Source organism: Halichoerus grypus, chromosome 8 (assembly GCF_964656455.1).
Source record: "Halichoerus grypus chromosome 8, mHalGry1.hap1.1, whole genome shotgun sequence".
Classification (NCBI taxonomy): domain Eukaryota; kingdom Metazoa; phylum Chordata; class Mammalia; order Carnivora; family Phocidae; genus Halichoerus; species Halichoerus grypus.
The window spans coordinates 17,399,675-17,415,524 of record NC_135719.1 but is presented as its reverse complement, the minus strand read 5'-3'; the positions used below and the strand labels follow the sequence as shown (position 1 = coordinate 17,415,524).

General features: G+C 39.8%; 1 long non-coding RNA gene across 1 annotated transcript; it reads right to left on the bottom strand.

Annotated features, from left to right (window-relative positions):
• Window positions 1–515: 515 nt before the first annotated feature.
• Window positions 516–15,439, bottom strand: LOC144382735 (uncharacterized). Its single transcript, XR_013450114.1, has 3 exons — window positions 15,251–15,439; window positions 13,726–13,812; window positions 516–1,245 (listed from the first exon to the last, which is right to left on the bottom strand). It is a non-coding gene; the product is annotated as an uncharacterized LOC144382735 (long non-coding RNA).
• Window positions 15,440–15,850: the final 411 nt, after the last annotated feature.

The following is a 15,850-nucleotide window of genomic DNA, read 5'->3' as shown; positions in this document are numbered from 1 at the left end:
TGCTGTAAATTAATAGTTTGTTCAACCATTCTGTCCTTACCACATCCTGATTTACTGTTTTTTTTTTTAAAAAAAGATTTATTTATTTGAGAGAGAGAGAGCACGCGCACAAACAGGGGGGCGGGGCAGAGGGAGAAGGAGAAGCAGGCTCCCCACTGAGCAGGGCGACCCACGCGGGGGGCTCGATCCCAGGACCCTGGGATCATGACCTGAGCCGAAGGCAGATGCTTAACCGTCTGAGCCACCCAGGCGCTCCTTAAGTATGTGTTCATTTTTTTTTTTAAAGATTTTATTTTGAAGTGATCTCTACACCCAGCGTGGGGCTCGAACTCACAACCCTGAGATCAAGAGTTGCACGCTCTACCGAAGTAATTTAATAAGCATGTAATTGGAACTTCAGCAGAAATTAAGAATAGAGTCAACATCACACTCTAAAAATATAGACCAGGCAGCAGGCGATATCGTTGCGAGAACAAAATGGAAAAAAAAAAAAAAAAAGATTCAGTAGTGGCGCGGCCAGGATGAATGGCACAAGATTTATCACTAATGTAATTGTGGGAATGCCTGCCCAATATTGCCAGGCCTCCTAATTGTCCAAGAGCTGCCAGTAACCCAGATTTTGACTTGAATTCAGTAGATTTTTGACATGTTGACGTCAGTGTAATGAGGCCAACATTTTTTTGGCCAAATTAACATATATGTGTACAGGTGAATCCAAAGACCCATAGTTTGTGGGACCTGCTGTGTGTGGAGCCGACTTATCATTATATTCTAGATGCTGGTGCCTGAGCCAGCAAAGGCTGCTTACTGAGTCTATTGGTGAGAAATACTTTACCGTTTCTGCAAGTCTGTTTTTCCATCTGTTTTCCGTCTTTTGTCAATAGGACACCCTTGTGAGTCTCAAGCATTTTGGGGAATTGGCCACTATGGTCGTCGTGGGTTACATCTAGAATGCCAAATATCTTAATTTCAAATATGTTATACAGCAATATAGAATACTTACATGGAATACTGAAGTTGCCTGAGCTCAGGAATGACAAAAGTGTTCCTTTCTATTGCAAACTCTAATTGGTGTTCATATGGTCTGCCTGACATGCAGTGAAGAGAACAGATCTCAGTTGGGAAGAACACAATGATTGTGTGCATCACAGCATTGCTACATGGAAATCCTCTTCCAGATATGGGCCATATCTGTCTTGATCCTCACCTGAACATTTTCCAATGAGATCCTAAGTGCCCTGCAAGCTGAAAACACAAACACGAAATCTCACATTAAAAGCTGATTATCTGTATAGTGATGGGTGAGAGAATTAAGCTCTCCATTCGTAAATATTTGAATGCATGCTGCATGTCTGGCACTTACATAGGCGATGGGGATTCAGAAGTGAATAAAACAACCAAAAATCCCTTCCCTCATGTAGTTTAATTATATGGCTAAGGGGTGAGGGGAGACTCAAGAAAGAAACAGCTAAAATAGAGACACCATAGAGTGTATTACAAAATGTTAAGTGCAATGGGAAAAGGGGGGATTTAGGGACTCTCTGTGTGTATGGGGGGTAGATCACAATTAACCAGGATCAAAAATTAGCAGTTGGAATATTTAAAACATTCCATTTAGAAATGGAACGGGCATACATACGCCCTGACCCCGCCATCCTCCAATGGTATTACATGGCATTTCCACCACTTAATGACCTTGCATAACCTTCCAGTATCTGGAGTCACTCAAGGTATCCCTCTCCATCCCCACCATAAATTAACATGGACAATATCTGGTCATTGTTTAGAAGGTCCAACGAGGCCCATGCATTCTAACTAATTAATTAAAATTAGTTCTAAAAAACTCAGAGATTAAATTCTGACTTCGTAGATGCCCAGTTATGCACCTGAGGGGTTGTAGTCTTTCTAGACTAGCACAATCAGGGAGAGTGTCCCAGGGCTAGCCTGACCACTCAGTGGACCACACATGGCTTTATGCTGAGGCATGACGGAGACACAGGTAATGCAACCCAAAAAGAAAACTCAAATCCCTGAGTGGAGAAGAATTTGAGACAATTTCTCAAATAAAAGGGCATAGAACAAGGGAAGCTGTTCTCTCCAAACAGAACAGATAGAATGAAAAACAAGGGAAGGTGTCCCCCACACTGACTCATGTTTAGCACCTGTTTACAGAATTCATTTAATTTGAATAAAATGTGATCAACACGTTATGGTTACTTTCTTAGGGCAGCCTTTGGCCTCATTCAAATAGTCCAAGTACAGAATAGTACAGAGAGTCTCCAAGAAATCTTCGGCACCTAAAAATAGCCTTCTAAATCAAGGTCATGCGGTGCTTGGGTGGCTAAGTCGGTTAAGCATCTGCTCTCAGCTCAGGTCATGATCTCAGGGTCCTGGGATTGAGCCCCACATCAGGGCTCCCTACTAAGTGAGGAGTCTGCTTCTCCCTCTCCCTCTACCTCTGCTCCTCACCCCTGCTCATGCTCTCCCTTTCAAATAAATAAAATCTTAAAAAAAATCAAGGTCACAGTGAGGATTCCAAGAATGAGGAAAATTATCTTTTCAAAAGCAAAGTGTGAATCCCAAAAGATGAATGGGATTTTTGTACCTGGAATGAGGCAGAATGTTTCTTATAATGGGCTTCTCTGTGATTCAGTGTTTTGGGTTCATGATTAACTTAGTAAAATATGTATAAATTAAAATGTCCAGAATAATTCTATGCACCCTGGATGGCAATGATCAGAATTTAGTTGAAAACCGTTTTCATCTCCAATTTCTGGCTCGTAGTCAAGCGGTATATACTTATTAGTAAGTCTGTCCCTTTAATCAGTTACATGCCTCACAGTCTCATTTGATCTCTATGATGATCTTTCAATACAAATGAACTCATGAGCTTCTGAAAGGAAAATGATTCTCCTGACTCAAATGACAATCCCATAGAATTGTTATTTATTTATCAAAAAAATTGCTGGGATCACAGGCCGGGTCAGCTGATCCCCGTTTTAGAACTGTGTGGACAGAAGTTTCTTTTTTTTTTTTTTTGCCTGATGCCATTGTCCCAAAAGCAAAGCTGCAGACAGTCGTATATACATGATAAATCTCCAACAAAGTAAGAAAATTCACATAAAGCAAACTATTCATTTTAAAAAACTGTTTTTCGTCCTGAGATTTTTATCCTGAAATTGAAGAAACAGTAGCTGGTAGAGATTTTTTCTTTTTATGTGAGTGCACGTCTGTACTTGACACATTTTAGTTTGCGTCTCATTTTCATCTTCTAATTTTTAAAAAATATATTTTACTGATAAAAATGCAAAATCTGGGGACAACTGACCTAAAAAACTTATATCCTTCTCTATTCTCCTCTCAAGACACAAGATTGGACTTCAACTATGAATGATCTAAATTTGTAGAAAGTTCAAAAATTAGCTGGATGAAAGATCAAATAACACATCAAAAAGCTGAGATGTATCAATGTGTCAGGGTTCAAAAATAATGACTTACAGTCAGTGATAGGAATGCTTTTCCACTGTGTCTATTTTGAGGGCAAGCCTGAAATTCACAACTTAGCAGAAAAAGTAAAAGATCTGTGGGGAAATGTGAGGAATTTGTCATTGCTCAAATCTAGTGCTCAGCCTTGGGCTGAATTTAGTATTAATCTTGATAGAGGCATGTTTGCAGTGGACAGAGAATAAGAGAAATGCATGTAGGATTTATCGAGGACGCAGTAAAAAATCCATTTTTTTAGGGCTATTTTTCTTCCACAATAAATGACTAGGGGAGGAAAAAAAGAAAAGCTTAAAATTGGTGTCAAGCTCTTTATTCCAACCATTTGGGATTAGCTGGAAGAGAAATATGTCTGCTTATAATGAATCACTTTTGATGAAGTTGAAAAGAGGGAGGGGAGAGAAGTATCCAGCAAGCAGGGGTTTGGGAGGATTTCCTCAAGTCCCTACACTGCAGTTCACCAATAGTAATGGACTATCAATGAATTTTTACCAACTGAATTTAATATATAAGCTGAGTATAGTCCTTAAATTCTATGAGGAAATATATGTTACGAAATGAGAATATACCACTCCTCCCTTTCCAGAGAAAGACATTTTTCTCATCTGTTAACAAAACCTATGATACTGCAAAATGGTGATCTTTGTCAGATTTGGGGGTTTACACTCAATTGTAATTGGGGAATTAGACTAGGAAGCGATTTTGCCCTGTTCCACATTAAAGACAAGCTACATGACACAGGGTTTTTTTTTAAAGAGGCTTCAGTGCAGTTGTTCAAAATTGTCCGTCATTCTACCAAGCACTGGATTGAATCAAGAGGTGTAATTTGGAGAACCTGGGTGGCTCAATCAGTTAAGCCACCAGCTCGGTGGTGATCCCAGGACCCTGGGATCTAGTCCCCTATCAGGCTCCTTGTTCAGTGGAGAGCCTGCTTCTCTCTCTCCCTACTTCTTCCTCTGCCTGCCACTCTCCCTGCTGCTGCTCTCTCTCTCTTTGACAAATAAATAAATAAAATATTTAAAAATAAATAATTAAATAAATAGGTGTTATCTGGGGGAAAATGGCATCTACCATGATATATTTTCCTTTTTCAAACTCATTTCTAATTGTTCTCAGGATGCTCCCCATCTTGTTCTTAGTTGGAGTGATTAGTGCTTATCTTTTTACTTTGCACATTTTAATAACCGCTTGCCTCAGAAAAAGCATGCACTCAGTCTCAGTGAACTTCTAACAAGGAAGTTTCAAGACAAGAGGAAATTAAGACAATGGGAAATATGCATTCATGGTTTTAGGCAGTCCTAGGTGTTATGGATATGTTGTTGATAATATATCCCTCCTACGTGCAATGTTCCAGTTTATGTTGTTCCAATAACACCAATAAACCACATAGATGACATTGTAGATGATTTGAGATCCTGCTTGACTTTTTGTTTTAAGGGAAACAGAAAGAGACGAACTATTATATGCTTGACCTTCTTGAACCCGATGTCCATAGTGGAAAAGGTTTGAAATGGACTATGTCCATAAGGACCTTCTCCCCACTCCCCGCAGTTTCGTAGATATAGTGCTTTTCACTTGCATACATGTTTCTGGTCTACTCTATTTTTAAAAATCTCCCTACACAGTATCTATAACAGACCCTTCTGCATCCTATAAGCATCAACCTTTAAATTGATAGGGGGTATATATTTTTCCCACCAATCCCCAATAGTTTCATCTTCATCCCCTTCCATGTTGTTCTTAACATTGTTTCCAGAATTATCAGAACACCTCCCTTTGGGGGAAGCTGCTATATATTTCATCATCACTCTCTAAACTGTTTGGAAAATAGATATTAGCCGAAGTCTGTATTAGTAAGTCCATCACTGTTAAGAACTCAGTCCATGACATATTAATTTACTCCTAAGCTTCCAGCTGAGGCCAGACTAACCTGAATGGTATTTGATTACAAAGATCAACGAGTTGGCATAAAACGGGATGGATCATTGAGCAAAACAGTTTATTAGTTCTCCTTAGTACAACTGATGTTTTTAGGAGCTGTGGTTTATAGTCTGTGGCATTGTTTGGTGGACTCCTTCCTAAACCATCAACTATCCAAATCAAAACACTATCAGCACCTTGGAGAATGTAATTATATGTTACAGACATTCTCTAAGAGAGATAGTGTCCAGCAGTTCTAGAACATTCCCCCCCATTTTTGTTGATTGAGGACCTCTGATTATTTAATGTCAAATATTTCACGTAAACTATTGACTATTAGGAGAAAGTTTATCGGTTTCTAGATAATATTTTTTTCCTAGCTTTGAGGCTGAAAAATATTTCATATAATTCATATAGTCAGAGGAAAGTTGTCAAAGCAATAGATTTTATGATTACCCCCCCCAACTCCCACATACACATACAAACACGCATGCATGCGCTTTTAAAAAATCTCTCAGACTCCAAGAATGTAGCGCTGGAAAGGGACCTTACTGAATTCTTTCCTAATTCGGTAGTAAATATAGCTGAAATTATCTGAGCTCACGAATTTGTTTCAAAGAGTTAAAAGAACATAGGAGCTCTACTTAAGGAGCCTTACTGTAGGAAAGTGGGGGAGAGGCTGGAGATATTAACGCTGTAGGAGGGATACTGTGAATAGGGTTACTTGGAGTCGCTTTGGTGAGTCAGACAGCTTCTTTGGTCACCTTCCAAATATTCTCTATTACAGGTAGCAATTTGGGGTTAATTCAGGATTATCAAATCAATCACAGTCGGGCTCAAAATTTCATCGGAAGCTTTTCCTCTGTTCTCTGGCTGACTCTTGATTGGAGTCACAGTGGCAGGGCAGGGAAAAGAGAAACACTTTGTTCTTGTTGCCAGCATGTCCCACAAGCAGGCTGGCTCCTTGCTGCCACTCTGGAAGTTTCATGGGAAGATATTCTTGGAATACATTCTGAGCCAAGAGATCTGAATGAGATCTATCAGGTGTTGAGGGTGGGCCTTCTAGGATCCATGTTCCTGTCTGTATGTTATGCCCCACCTGCCACTTCAGTTGCTGTCCACATTCCCAGGGGTCCTCCGAGTGTCTCAGAGACTTCTGTTTTCCTACTCCATCTGGGACGCAGTGTGTCTGTCTGTCTCACTGTTAACACATGTAAGTTCCCAGAGGATCTTCTTTATTTCTCTCTTGCCCCTGAGCTGCCAGGCGCTGAGAGCAAATTTCGGTGTACAGCTTACTCTCCCTACATCCCTCTTCCATCCTATCCTTTGTCCCCCTTCACCACGTGCCCACCCCCGACCCCAAACTCTCTTTACATAAAGAAGGAATGAAAGCCAGGTAATGACAACCCAGTTCTACCATAACGTGGACCTTCAAATCTGTGTCTCATCCTTGAATTCTTGACCTGTTACCACAGAAGCCGAGACTCTCCATGTGCTGGTCACTGCACAAGAAAACAGGGGCCTAATTTCTGCACAGAAGAGAAGAGCACACATTCTGGGCACTCCTGGTTTAAACAGATATAAGATAGTGGTTGAGAGGATGTCATGTGGATCTCAAATAACTCTGTTCAATCTTAGTTCTGCATTCTATCAGTGGGAATTTACCTAATTTCCCAGTGCCTCGGTTTCCCCACCTGTAAAATAAGAAGGATAATGCTTCCTACTTCCTAGGAGGGCTTTGAGGATTAAGTCCATTCTTATACACAAGGCTTTTCACCAAGAGCAACTCATGCATAATAAGTGTTTGGTAATTATTAACAATTGTGATTAATCAGTTCCCTTAATAGCTCACATATTATTCCGTCATACATCTTTAGCCTTTTGGCACATAATACCAAATCTTTAGCCATTCACTTTGGATCAAGAGGTCAAATGCCATTTAGCAAATTCCAGCATGGACTTAGGTCCCTACTGACATTTATAAATAGCACAAATAAATGTAGTATGGGTTAGGTGTGTAAGTTGTGTGGTATCTTCCCTCAAGGCTGGCAGGGTAGGGCTGATAGCCTGACCTCTAGGGCATGAACATCATTCCCCGCTCACACCTGGTCTTTTACACAAAACCTCCGACTGACTAGGCAGTCTAGAAATTCCAAAAGTTCAGTGGCAGATATGTTCTTTTGTGACTATTATTCATCTGAATGACGATTTGAAACTTGCAAAACATTGTGAGGGTGGGAAAAGAACTAGGAAGAGCTAGGCAAGTAAGGGCATGTTAGTACAATTCCATGGAAGTGCAATTTAGTGATTCAACTAAATTTATACTTACGTGCACACACTGAACATTCACTCTCGGAAAGTTTATTTTTTTTTGCTAACCTTTTACTTGGAACCAAGGAATAAATTTCAATTATTCATTCAATTTATTTCATAAAGAGATACATGGCATGAATTATCAGCCTTTGTATTATGAAAATGCATATGGAGGACCTTAGCATTAAAATGAGTATTACAAATACCAGAAATAAAAGCCAGATTCTGTCAAGCTAGGATGTCTACTAGGCCTAGCAGGAGATCTTGGCACAGGAATCAAGATTGTTTTGTTAGTAAATGTGATCATTTGCACTTGGAAGATCTTCAAGCTAAGGATCTACCCCTTCAACTCTAACTGCCTTTCATGACTTAAGTGTTTTATTAAAGAACTTACATTCATGATACTAAATTTACACTTTAAAGTTGAAAAGTCAGCACTTAAAAATTAACTTATTCCTATAAACAAACAGAAATAAAATTTTAAAAAAATATATAAAAGTGATCATGGCATACATGCATTTCTTGAAATAAATTTTATTTGCCCATTTTTCCTTTTCTTGTCTTTTTCTCTTTCTTCTGTATCAACCCTATTCCCCTTCCCACCTTCCCTTATCCAGAAGCCCATGTTAACATAATATATGCATTTCAGTGGTTTTTTTCAATGGAATATATAGATATGTGTAGATATGTGTACACACAATTACATAGTTAAAAATTATATTCACGTGTCTGCATCTTTCTTTTCTCATTTAATATCTCAGAATAAGTCTCTGAAGTCAAGTGGCCTCGCTACTGTTTTTAATGACTGCACACTAGTTCATGGTGTGGATACACCATAATTTATTCAGCCAGAACCCTACTGAAAGGGTTTTACAATTTTTAAATGAAAAATTTGCCTTTACTCTGTTTTAAACATTTGTGCCCCCATGGACAACGCTATTGTAAACATCTTAGTGCCTGTCCATGACAAGAACACATAAAGAGATTGTTATTTTCATTTTACAAATGAGGAAACTATAATTAAGGAAAGGTAAAGAAAAGTTTTACAAATGAGGAAATTTTATTTGTTATTATTTTTAAAAGATTTTATTTCTTTCTTTATTTGTTTATTTATTTAAGAGAGAGGGACAGAGAAAGAGAGAGAGAGCATGAGTGGGGGGAGGAGCAGAGGGAGAAAGACAAGCACACTCCATGCTGAGCACAGAGCCCAATATGGGGCTCGATCTCAGGACCATGAGATCGTGCCTGGGCTGAAACCAAGAGTCGGATGATTAATGGACTGAGGCCACCCAGGTGCCCCTTATTTTATTTTTTTCAGTAAGCTCTATCCTCAATGTGGGACTTGAACTCAGGACCCTGAGATCAAGAGTCATACGTTCTACCAACTAAGCCAAACAAGCACCCCACAAATGAGGAAATTTTAGCTAAAAAAGTGCAAATGGCCACATCATCAGTCCAGTTTGACTCTAATCTCAGGTTTCACTGTGCCACATGACACTCTTTTGTCCTTGTTCGGATTTCCTAAAAATTATAGGCTATTAAATGAAAACATGTGTGACTCGAATTCAACTAAATAGATCAAGTACCTGGCAGTGGAGGTTAAATATAGTTTAGAAATTTAAGAGGAAAAGATGGATTGCACATTAATTTTTATAAATGGATCTCTTAAGGTACCATGGTTTATTACAGATGTAAGTCTTTTGGAGGCAATATGGCAAACTAGAATTTCAGAGAAACAGTTTCCAATATAAGACACTTCAAATTACCAGGTAAAACATAATGAGCATTGCAGATTTCTGGTTCTGGGACAGGTGGATTAGACTGAATAAAACTAAACCTCCCACTGACAACTACGTATGAGATGACTCTTGGAACTCACTGAAGAATACCTAACAGAGATGAGACTTGGATGACTGTGATCCTTTAGAAGAGAGAAGCACACAGAAGACTCCACATTTATCCTGGCTTTTCCCATGAAGACATTTTCCTATTTTCTGTACAGGAAATAGAGGCCAAGCAGAAAGTGGTTCACTTATTGGAGCAAAGATACAGTTGGCAGAATGCCACACTGCCACATTGGTTGGGATTTGAGGGACAAAATCCCAGAGAATAGGGAAATACAGAGAAGTCCCCCAAATCTCTAATTCCCATCGAAATCCTTGGTTAATTCCTATGCTAAATGTGTCAGGGCAAGAGTCCAAAAGTCCAGCTAACTACAACATCTGGGAAGCCAAATAGTACAGCAGAAATTTTAGCAGCTGCTTGTTGCTAGGGAGACTATGGTTGGATTTCAATTCCTAACAAGTTGGAGGAGCTTTAGAATATAGCCTAGACTTTCAGTTGAGATTCCCAAAGGACCATGAACTAGGAATAAAAGCAAAGACTTGGAAGAAAAACCACACTCTAGAAGATTAACCATGGCTTAGGAATAATCTCAAAACTGAAATACACCAACCCCAAAACTCTAAAATTAAACAGCAACTAGATTATGGTGATCCACTGTCCCTATATGGTCCCTGGAAGAAAATCTCTCTCTTGCTGTGGAGGAAAATGACATCATCAAGAGCCTCTGTATTGTGTCATCTACAGTGTCATGTATCCATTAAAAATTACTAGGACAATTAAAACAGGACTAAATGACCAAAAGACATACAAAATCATATTTTTTATAAAGAACATAGAAACACAACCAAGGAGTTCCAGATCATTGATTTTTTTTTTTTTTTTTTTAGAGATGTCGAGAGTATGTGAGCAGAGGGGGAGGGGCAGAGGGAGAGGATGGAAATCTTAAGCAGACTCCATGCTGAACACAGAGCCCAACGTGGGGCTGAATCTCACAACCTTGAGATCATGACCTGAGCCGATCAAGTGTCAGACGCTTAACTGACTGAGCCACCCAGGCACGCCCAGATAATTGATTTTAAATAACTTATGATTAAAATGCTCTTTAAAATGAAGAAAAGATGGAAAATTTCATCAGAGAATAGGAATCTAAAGTAAATTTCTAAAACTGACAAAAATGTTATATCTGACAGTAAAATTTAACTTACTGGTTTAATAGAAGATTAGACAAAGCAGAACAGACGATTAATAGATGGAAAAACAGATCAGTAAAAAATATCAAGATTGACAGACCAAAAGAAAAAAAAAAGGCGAAAAACAAGGGGAAAAAAAAGATATGGGACATATATCGAACACAGCACTATCCAGTAGAAATATAATGGAGGCATCAAATGTAAAAAAAGATTTTTCCAGAAATACAAAATCTGAAAAATTTCCCCACAAGAATACCTGCACTATAGGGAATGTTAAAGGACATTCTTCAGGCAGAGGGGAAAAAATATCAAAGAAATATCAATCTATAAAAATAAAAAATCAGAAATGTTGTCTGAATGATATGGATTGAATATGTACCCCCTAAAATTCATTTATTGATATCAAATCCCAATGTGATGATATTTGGAGGTGGGACCTTTGGGTGGTGATTAAGTCATGAGGATGAAACCCTTATCAATGGGATTAGTGCCCTATAAGAATAGGCCAGGAAATAGCTTGCTCTTTTTCTGCCATGTGAAGATAAAGGAGAATTCAGCTATCTGCAACCCAGAAGAATGTTCTTACCAAAACCCAACCATGCTGGCACCCTCATCTCAGACTTCCAGCCTCCAGACTGAGAAATACATTTCTATTGTTTGTAAGTCACCCAGTCTATGGTAGTTGGTTCTATCAGCCTAAATCGACTAAGATATAAGTGTAAATACATAGGATTTTAAAAAATATTTCATTTTCTATAAGGTAGTAGACTGCTTAAACAATGTAGTAGGGAAGTTGATAACATCTGTAGATTTACAATGCATATAAACAAACCAAAAAGGCTAAGAGTGGGGAAATGGAAGTATATTGTTGTTAGTTTCTTATACTACACATGAATGCATATAACGTCACTTGACATGAGACTGTGATTAAATAAAAATGTGTATGATAGGGGTCCTTGGGTGGCTCATCTGTAGAGCATGCAACTCTTGATATCTAGGTCATAAGTGTGAGCCCCATGTTGGGGGTAGAGATTATTTTAAAAAATAAACTTATTAAAAATACTATAGATATACTCTAAATCATAAAGCAACCACTAAAATAACAAAACAAAGGGTTATAGCTAATAAAGCCAAAAAAGGAGAGAAAATGGATCATAAAAAATATTCATTTAATCCAAAAGAAAGCAGGAAAAGAGGAAAAAGGAAATGAATCATAGCCAAGACAATTAAAAAACAAATAGCAAGGTGGTAGATTTCTGCCCACCATATTAATAATTATATTGCAGGTGAAATGTGTAAATACCTCAATTACAGATCAGAAATTGTCAGATTGGATAAATAAAGCAAGACCCAAATATGCTTCTTATCAGAAACTTACTTTAAAGTATGTATAGTAGTATAAAGACACAAATAGGTTAAAATGTTGGAAAAAGACATTTCATGCTAAGCTTAATCAAGATAATGCTGTTGGGGCACCTGGGTGGCTCAGTCAGTTAGGTGTCTGCCTTCAGTTCAGGTCATGATCCCAATGTCCTGGGATTGAGCCCTGTGTCAGGTTCCCTGCTCAGCAGGGAGTCTGCTTCTCCCTCTCCCTCTGCCCCTCCCCCCTGCTTGTGCTCCCTCTCTCGCTGTCTCTCAAATAAATAAAATCTTTTTTTTTAAAGATAATGCTGAAGTGGTTATATTAATATAAGACAAACTAAATTTCAAAGCAAAAATATTACCAGAAATAAAAGTTTTTTTGTAATAATAAGGAAGCCAATTCATCAAGAAGGTATAACAACCCAAAATACTTATGCACTTACTAATGAAGCTTTAAAATACATAAAGCAAAAACTGATAGAACTGCAAGGAGAAAAAGACAATTCCATAATTAGTCTCTCTCTAATTGACTGGACAAGTAGGCAGAAAATCAGTAAGGCTACAGAAGACTTGAATAATATTATCAACCATTCTGATCTAATTGACCTAATTTATAAAATATTGCAACCAAAAAACAGCCGAATTTACATTGTTTGCAACTGCATATGCAGCATCTACCAAGATATACCATACTCTGTGCCATAAAATAAGTCTCAATATATTTGAAATGGTTCAAGATGTGCAAAGTATGTTTTTTGATCACAATAGAATTTAATTAGCTTACAGGAAAAAAAACTGAAAGAACCCCAAATATGTGGAAATGAAATGGCACACTTCTTTATAACCACAGAACAAAGAAAAATTAAAGGATTTTAGAAAGTCTTTTGAACTGAATGAAAATAAAAACATAAATTCTGGTTTCAGTTCTGACATGTAAAGAGATTAGAAGATATCACTCTCATCTTTACAACAGAAAAAACTGAACAAACCCAAAATCAATGACTTTTCTTGGGCTCCTCAGAGAACAGAGATCAAAGGACAAGCTGCCATTCCAAAACTGGGGAGAAAAGCCAATGCAGGGGGTCACAGCTGAGGTATACATACCTGGAGCCGACCTGCTGGAGTCATAAACTGGTAGGAACACATCATGGTAATTTTGATGAATTGCTGGAAGCTGAGTGTGGACTGGTGTGAGAGGGAAAACTCCTGGCTGCTTCAGTCTTGGAGAAACCCTCAAGTTTACCTCTAGGAACTCCATCAGATTCTCACAGTCACAAAGTCCCTTTTGTGACTTTGGAAGGGGAAGGGGAAGATTCTTTACTGTGACATATTCTCCAAGAGGGCTCTATAACATAGCACTGCCTTCCAAGGGGCAGAAAAACTATATCCATCTTGCCTTATCTCAGATGGAGAAAATAATTTTTCCCATTTCAACTCCCACTTGCCTTTCTGTTTTGCCAAAGCCATGTGGAAGGGGAAGGGGGAATTATACCTCTGAAGAAACACTTGTGAACATCCATAGCCCAGATAAACAGGTCCACTAACAGGCTGAAAATAACCCATAAGATTATAAAATGCTTTCCCTCACCCATACCTTGCTATCACACTGACAGAGCTTCAGTATAACAATGCAGTACTTTTGAGCTAGCAGCCAGATGCAGACTTCTCTGGGAAGGAGCCCCTAGGGAAGGATGCAAAGAAGGGAGAGAGGGAGAAAGAAAAAAAGGAAGAACTTTAATAATAAAACCAGATAGATATTACAAGAAAGGCAAAATACAGACTGATAACTCTCATGAGCACGGATGCAAAATTCTAAACTAATCATTAGCAAATCAAATCCAACAATGGGTAAAAATATTTATACACCACAAACAAGTAGGGTTTATTGCAGTTATGAAAGGCTGATTTCACAATAAAAAACCAATCAATGTAATCCATCATATCAACAGCCTAACGGAGAGAAATCATATGATCATGTCAACGGATGTAGAAAGAGTATTTGACAAAATCCAACAACCATTTTTGATAATAACTCTAAGCAAACTAGAAGTAGAGGGAAACTTTATCAACCTGATGAAGATTGTCTATGAAAACCCTGCAGCTAACATTATATTAAATGGTGAAAAAATGGATGCTTTCCCCCTGAGTTTGGAATCAATGCAAGGATGGTCTTTTCTCACCATTCCTATTATACATTGTAGTAGTGGTCTCAAGTAGTGCAATAAGACAAAAAAAAAAAAAAAAAAAAAAAAAAAGGTGTGTAGATTGAAAAGGAAGAAATACAATCTTTATTCATAGATGACCTAATAGTTCATGTAGAAAATCCCAAGGAATCTACAAAATAACTCTTGGCAATAGTAAGCAAGTATGGCACATGTAACAAGGCTAATATACTAAAGTCAACTGCTTTCCTGTATGCCAGTAATGAACAATTGGAATTTAAAATTAAAAAAAATATTATTGAAAGTAGCATCAAAAAATGGAATACTTATATGAATCTAAACAGGATCTACATGTGGAAAACTACAAAGCTCTGATGAAAGAAATCAGTATCTAATCAAATGGAGAGATATTTTATATTCATGAATTGGAAGACTCAATATTCCTTTATATATTTTGAGGCTCTGTAGAAAGATACATATATGTTTATAATCATTATATATTCTTGATGGAATAACCCTTCTGTCAATAATGTCCTTTGTTTCTGTTTTTGAACCTCCAGGTCTCCACGAAGGGAGCGCATCAAATCCCACACAAATGAGGGGCTCACCTCTGCAGAAAGAGTCTGGCCGGTGGCGGTGACTAACTCCACTGCGCCCCGAGGGGACCAAAGGTGTGCCCTTTAAAAAGCCAAGAATTCCTGGGGCAAGCCGCCCGCCCTTCGTGCGCTCTCCAGGACTACCCGCCTCGGATTTCGGCCTCCCGACCTTGGCACCCCTTTTGGATTCCGGAACCCGCAGCTCCCGGGAAGGAGCTCCACTGAATTCCTATCCCGAACCCTCAGGCTCCCCAACGCCTCACCTCGGTGGCAGGCACACGCCCGGCCCCGGAAGAGAGCAGGCGGCGACCCCCGCGCCCCTTCCGCGCGCGCTGCCAGCTGAGCCCGGCGACCCCCTCACCTGTCCGAGGCTGCGTCGCGGGGGCTGCCGACCGGCCGGCGCGCGCCCCTCACCTGCCGGGACCCGCCGCCGCGGCAGCTCGCACGCGCAGGAGCAGCCGGGACGCGGCGGGGGCGGGGCACCTCCGGGGCCGTCCGACTTCCTCGGCCCCCGCTCGCCAGCCCCGCCTACAGGGGGCGGAGGCGGCCGCGCGTCACCTTGGAGCCACCTCCCACCGAAGCGCCGCCGCGGCGGCCGCTGGTTCCGCGGGCGGCTGGTCCTTGGCCCCCGCGGAGCGAAGAGGAAGAGATCCCTCATAACGCAATCCTCTGGCTTGGCTCGAAAGAAAAGGAAGATGTGCCCCCGCAGTCTGGCAGGGAATAGGGGAGCTGAGTTCAAAGTGAGGAAGGAGGAGAGGTGTGCCTTGCAAACTTAAAATTGCTGAGTAACAGGTCTTCGCGGACACTCAGAGGGGTGCCCGCTTTGTGCCCTGGCTCCCTAAGGGATCAGTGGGGAGAGAGCAGCCTGCGTTTTTACCACCCTGACCCTGGCAAGGAAGTACCAGAACCAGGCACCCCATTAAATCCCTGCCATGCATGCGCGATTGTGGGTGCAAGTCGG